Source organism: Prionailurus bengalensis, chromosome B1 (assembly GCF_016509475.1).
Source record: "Prionailurus bengalensis isolate Pbe53 chromosome B1, Fcat_Pben_1.1_paternal_pri, whole genome shotgun sequence".
NCBI lineage: Eukaryota > Metazoa > Chordata > Mammalia > Carnivora > Felidae > Prionailurus > Prionailurus bengalensis.
This window is the reverse complement of record NC_057344.1, coordinates 60,860,903-60,868,321: the sequence shown is the minus strand read 5'-3', so window position 1 is coordinate 60,868,321 and position 7,419 is coordinate 60,860,903.

Here is a 7,419-nt window from a genome sequence, read left to right as displayed (position 1 = left end):
CTTCGAATTTATTTGAATTTTTGTTACTTAACATGACAGTCATGTTTTTTAATTGTAGAAGAAATGACTCTTTCTCACCTTCTTGGATTTCTCTATTGACCAAAAGAAAATATAATTTTAGTAAGAAAATTTGTTAAGCAAATTGTACGGAAAACCTCTGTAAGTTTATATCATTTAGCCACAGTGCTGAGACCTGGTGTAAAGATGAGTCAAAAATGCAGATCATATAAAAGCCCTATATGCAGGAGCTCACCAACGATGTTTGGTGTTTTCTGTCCCATTCCTCTTGGATACATTCTCTGCATTTCCTTGCCCTTCTCCATGTCCAGGAAGGCTCACAAACTGACCTCACCAACCTTCTTTGCAAGTGCATTCGTCCCATGGGGTGCAGCACTGAGAAGATGGAGGTGGAATGTTTTTGTTTTTTGTTGTTTTTCCTCTGCTCCCAACTTTCCAATTTAGCTGTGATTCCAGCATTAATTGCATCCTCCTACAAGTAAAGACCCTCTTAGATGGTTTTTAATCCAAGCTTCTGCTCTTATTAGGTCTTGGAAATTCAATTTTCCTTTTCTATTCAGGCCTGGGGATAGCAAAGGCAATTTTACTGTTGTTCTCTGGTTACTTCAATATCCTCTTTTGGTCTCAGTAACCCCATTCACACCACTGTGAAATTTACCTTTAGTAAATTATCTTAAAAATTCCTATTGTGTCCTGTCAACTGCTCAATAAAAGGCAGAATGAGTACTATAAGAATTTAAGTGAGAAAGCTATTACTCTATTTTGGATATAGTCATATATTTAAATAAGAACTTTCAGATGTCAAAAAAATGGCAGCTTACAAGATGAATTATATCTGTGCACTACTACTATAGACATTTTTTTTGACTCCTTGTCTACTCTTTGAAGACAATAGATCCCTTTGATTAAAGTAATGGGCACTTTAAATCAAGAAAATTCCTGGCTAACAAATGTTTTATACCAGTCTTTCGTAATCCTGTGCCTTTTCCTTCTCTTCTGGTTCTCATGGAAGACCTTCCTGAGATGCCTTCAACACTCCCTAAAGAAAGACGGGCTACTACCCCACCTCAAACTAGGTGGGAATTGTGGTCTAAAAATAAGAGCTATGCAGAACCAAATTTCCACCTATGTTACAGCTTCCCTAAGCCATTTACTGCCACTAATAGAAACAATTCTTCAGCCCATAAAAAAAAGTTTGCAAACCATCCAACAGAAAAATTAGTTACCCATCATTCTGCGTCTTGAAGGTAACAAGTGCAGTGCCTAAATGCAAGTGCCTCACATACAAATCACATCTAAAAAGGATGAAGATCAACTCTGTGTTGGGAACACAAGCAAGGAAATTTTCTGCCATCTTTGAACTGGCAGAGACTTAAGTTTACAAAGAATTTCCCAAGTAGTCACAGTCAATGGACCTTATTTGACTTTAGGGTAATTTTCCTTTACAAATTAATGGTGAGTGATTTTATTATAGAAATTTCCCTGTGGCCTAACATTAATCAAATCCCCTCTCCCCCCATGTCTGAGTGTGAGCAAGGTTTCTAAACAGGAGAAGAAGTGTAAATGGATTCTGTGCTTATTTCACTATCTAGGACTAGAGCCTTACAACAGAACAGTTAGCAGTATCAGAAAACAGTATTCCACCAATTTAAAAAATCATATTAATGACTATTTTTTTTCCTAGAAGTTTCATATCATCTGTCTAGTATGCATCCAGGAGACTTAGGGTCAAAAGAAGACTTAAAAAAAAAAAGACCCAGAAGTTTCTCTAATCTTCTTTAGTAATAACATATACTTTGTCAAAAACATTTAATTAAAAAAAATTTATTTAAGCATATAAATATCCTCTTGGATAATAGCATGGCATATTAAAAGAATTAAAAAAACCCTTACTTCTTTTTTTTTTTAATTTTTTTAATGTTTATTTATTTTTGAGAGAGAGAGAGAGAGAGAGAGAGACCAAGCATGAATGGGGGAGGGGCAGAGAGAGAGGGAGACACAGAATCGGAAGCAGGCTCCAAGCCATCAGCCCAGAGCCTGACGCGGGGCTCGAACTCACAAACCGAGAGATCGTGACCTGAGCTGATGTCGGACGCTCAACTGACTGAGCCACCCAGGCGCCCCAAAAAACCCTTACTTCTAAAGATATCAGTCATGCTGGAAGTCACATCACATCACGGTGGCATAAGATACCCTCCTTTTTGATTCCTCTGTTAACAACTAAAATTCAGTATCCAACCATGAACAAAAGTACCTCCGTGGAAGTTCTGGTATCTAGCAACATAATCCAAAGGGCTAGAGGGGAGTCTTGCTCACCTACATATCTGGTAATAAACAGACCTCAGCATAGCTGTAGAAAAAGGGGGAGCCAGTGAACCAGCCCTAGCCCCTCTCTCGGCCAGCATTAGGAAAACTGGTAGAGTGTTGCCTTAGGCAGACACCCACAGATGACAGAGCCATTGTAGAAGTCCAGGCTTCATGAAGAGATATTCTGGAGCAAAAGGAAATATGAGTTTGGATGCTCTGAGAAGGAAAGAGAAACTTTGTCAGTGCCATGCCCACTCCAAGGTGGCCCAGCACAGAGCGGAACTAGCCAGAACCACCACCCCCATGAGGGAAAGGAAAGATGGGTAGTGACTGTCCAGCTTCCCCAACTGTGAAGGAAGCTGCTGGAGAAACCTGTCACTCTTCTTCAACATCCAGAGTATTGGGGCCAGAACCCCAAGACTGGGGGATGATGGGGGTTAAAAAAGAGGCACATGAGAATATCAAAGGGCATTAAAGGAACTGATTCTTGGTGACTGCATTCAGGACTCCAGGAGGAAGCCCACCCATGAGCCAATAGGAAAACCTCACCCAAGTATCCCCCCGACCTAGCATGCGGGTACTCTTAATGCCCAAAATATTAAACCTGTATCTCCCACGGCACTGTGCTGGCATGTTGTGAATCCTCCTGAGTGTAGTGGTAGGTATGATCTCCAGAAGACAGGAAGTTCATTCAGATAACAGTCCAGGGTCTGAGCTGTAGTTCCACCTTATTAAAGACAAAAGAGAGGTTTCTGGCAGCCAGCCTGGTGAATTGTAAGATCTAGAGAAGACATACAAACTTAAAATTTTTCAAAGACCAAAGAAGCGGTGTGGAACAAGTGTATTCATACAAGATTGGAGATATAAGCCCCAGATATAAATAGTACCAACTAAAAATAACCCCAGCTCAAAGGCAACTAGTAAATATTGGAAGAGGTGACTGCTACTTCAAATATGGATACAGCAATACAAAACCCCAAGGAACATAAAGAATCAAGAACACATGACATCATCAAAAAATCTCAATAGCACTTAAGGAATCAAACTCAAAAACACAAAATGCTATAATTTACCTGATAAAGAATTCAAAATAGCTATTTTGAGGAAACTCAACAAGCTACAATGAAACATGGAAAGATAATTCATGAAGTCAGGAAAACGATATATCAACAAAATGAGAAATTTAACAAGAGGTAATCAATCATAAAAGAAACAAACAATAATTCTGGAGTTGAATTATTTAATGAATGCAATGACGACTAGACTAGAGAGCTTCAATGGCAGAATATATAATTAGAGCTAGAAGACAGAACTTCTTAATAACCCTGTCCTCAGAGAAAAAATTAAATAGAATTAAATTTTAATTAATTAAGCCTATGTAATCTATGGGACAGAGTTAAGTGATCAATTATTTGAGTCATTAGAGTTCAAAAGAAAGGGAGAAAAGAGCAGAAAGTTTATTTAAAGAAATAATTGTTGAGAACTTCCCAAAGCTTGGAAAGACTTAGACATCCAAATTCACAAAACTAGTAGGTCACTCCATTATCTCAATTTAAAATGACCTTCTCCAAAATACATTAGAATGAAACTATTAAAAATCAAAGATAAAGAAAGAATACTAAAAGCAGCAAGAAAAATATATATATTCTAACCCACTAAGGAAACTCCAGGCTGACAGTAAATTTCTCAACAGAAATCTTAACTATTGAAAGGGGGAAAAATACAGCCTAGAACAATTTAGTAGAGATATCCATCATAATTGAGGAGAAATAAAGATTTTCCCAAATAAATAAAAGTGGAGGGAGCGCATAACCACTAGACCTGCCTTAGAAGAAAGGCTGACAGGAGTTGTCCAAGCTGAAATGAAAAGATGCTATTAACATGAAAACATATGATACCATACAACACACGGTAAATAGTATACAGTTAGAAAATTCTAATTCTGTAACATGATGGTGTGTTAACCACTTAATTATAGTATAAAGGAAGAGGGTATTGGAAATAATTATAGTTATTATAATTCATTACCAAACATTTAAGGGGGAAATTGTGACATCAAAAACATAACTGAGGGGAGGTAAAAGATTAGAAATAGAGACTTAAAAAAATAGAAAAGATCAATGAAACCAGAAGGTGGTTCTTTTAAAAGATAAACAAAATTGATAAACCTTTAGCTAGACCCATCAAGAAAATGAGACACCACAGATAAATCAGAAATTAAGGAGGGGAGATAACAACAGACAGCACAGAAACACAGAGGATTATTAGAGAATTTTATGAAAACTTATATACCAATAAACTGGGTAACCTAGAAGAAATGGACAAATTCCTAAAAACTTATAACCTTTCAAAACTAAATCAGGAAGAAATAAAAAATCTGAACAGAGTGATTACTAGCAATAAAATTGAATCAGCAATAAAACAAACAAACAAACAAAACCCCCCAAAATAAACCTCCCAAGAAACAAGCATTGAGGACCAGATGGCTTTACAGGTGTATTCTACCAAACATTTTGAGAGAGTTAATACCTAGTCCTGTCAAACTATCCCAAAAACTGGAAGAGGAAGGAAAGTTTCCACATTCGTTCTACGAAGCCAGCATTACTTGGACAAAAAAACAGACAAAAACATTACAAAAAAAGAAAATCCCTTGCCAACATCTCTGATAAACATAGAAGCAAACTCCCTCAACATAATATTAGCAAACTGAATTCAACAATACATTTAAAAAAATCATTCACCACAATTGAGTGGGACTTATTCCAAGGATATAAAGGTGGTTCAGTATACAAAAATCAAAGTAATACATCACATTAACAAGAGAAAGAATAAAAATGTGACTAGCTCAATAGATACAGAAAAATCACTTGACAAAATACTAAATGTAATGATCATTCATGATATTAACTCTAAAAAAAGTGGTTTTAGAAAGAACATATTTCAACATAATAAAGGCCATATATGACAAACCCACAACATCATTCCTAATAGTGAAAAACTGAGAGCTTTTTCTCTAAGATCAGGAATAATACAAGCATGTTCACTCTTACCACTTTTATTCAACATAATACTGATAGTCTTAGCTGCAGCAAACAGACAAGAGAAAGAAATAAATGTACCCAAATTGGTACAAAGGAAAACTTTCACCATTTTCACAGAACATGATACCATATATTGATCACCTTAATGACTCTGCCAAGGAAAACCTATGAGAATCAATCAATAAATTCAGTAAAGTCACAGGATGCAAAATTAACATACAGGAATCAGTTTCATTTATATATAGACTAATGATGAAGTAACAGAAAGAGAAATTAAGAAACAATCCCATTTACAATTGCACCAAAACAGAATAAGATACTTAGGAATAAACTTAACCAAGGAGATTAAATACTTGTACTCTGAAAACTATAAAACATTTATGAAAACAACTGAAGACAACACAAACAAATGGAAAACTATCCAATGCTCATTTGTTTGTGTTGTCTTCAATTGTTTTCATAATGTCTATACTACAGATTTAATGCAATCCCTATCAAAACATCAACAGCATTTTTCACAGAACTGGCACATATAATACTAAATTTAATGGAATCACCAAGTCCCTGAATAGCCAAATCCATCTTGAGAAGTAGAGCAAAGCTAAAAATAACACAAACCCAGATTTCTAGATATACTATAAAACTGTAGTAATAAAAACATATGGCACTGGCACAAAAATGGACAATAGCTCAATAGAACAGAATAGAGGATCCAGAAATAAACCCACAATTATATGGTCAATTAATTTATGACAAAGGAGGAAAGAATTTACAATGGGGAAAAGAGTCTTTTCAACAAATGGTGCTGGGAAAACTGGACAGTTATACACAAAGGAATGAAATGGGACTATTTCTTATTGTCATAGACATAAATAAACTAAAAATGGGTTCAAGACCTAAATATGAGACCTGAAACCATACAATTGCTAGAAGAAAACAAGGAGTAATCTCTTGGAAATGAGCCATAGGAACATTTTCTAGATATGCCTTTTGTGGCAAGGGAAACAAAAGCAAAAACACACGATTAGGACTATACCAAAATAAAAGTTTTTGCACAGTAAAGGAAACTGTCAGCAAAATAAAAAGGAACCTACTGAATGGGAAAAATATTTGTAAATGATATATATGATAAGGGATTAATTTTCAAAATATATAAAGAACTTAGACAACGCCAAAAACCCCACAAATAATCCAATTAAAATATCAGCAGAGAACCTGAATTGACATTTTTCCAAAGAAAAAATGCAGATGGCCAACAGACACATGAAAATAGGCTCAACATCACTAATCCAGGGAAATGCAAATCAAAACCATAATGAGATACCACCTTACACCTGTCAGAATGGCTAGAACCAAAAAAGATAAGGAATAAGAAGTATTGACAAGGATGTGGAGAAAAAGGAACCTCAGCACTATTGGTGAGAATACAAATTGGTGCAGCCACTGCGGAGTATGGAGTTTTCCTAAAAAACTAAAAATAGAAATACCATTTGATTCCATTACTGAGTATTTCTCCAAAGAAAATGAAAACACTAATTTGAAAAGATATGCACCCCTACGTTTATTGAAGAATTATTTACAACAGTAATTACATGGGGTGCCTGGGTGGCTCAGTGGTTGAGCGTCTGACTTAGGCTCAGGTCATGATTTCCTGGGTTCATGAGTTCGAGCCCCACATAGGGCTTGCTGCTGTCAGCACAGAGTCTGCTTCAGATCCTCTGTCCCCTTCTCTCTTCTCCTCCCTCCTTGCTCTCTCTCTCTCAAAAATAAACTTAAAAAAATACAATATAAATATATGGAAGCAACTCGCATGTACGTCAACAGATGAGTAGATAAGATGTGGCATGTGTGTGTATGTATGTATGTATAAATATTCGTATGCATGTGTATATATATGAGATCTTACCAACTGCAGTAACATGGATGGACCTAGAAGGTATTATGTTAATCAAAATAAGTCAAAGAAAGAGAAATATGGTATGATTTTACTCATATATAAAGTTTAAGAAACAACACAATGAACAAAGAGAAACTACACATCATGATGAGCACT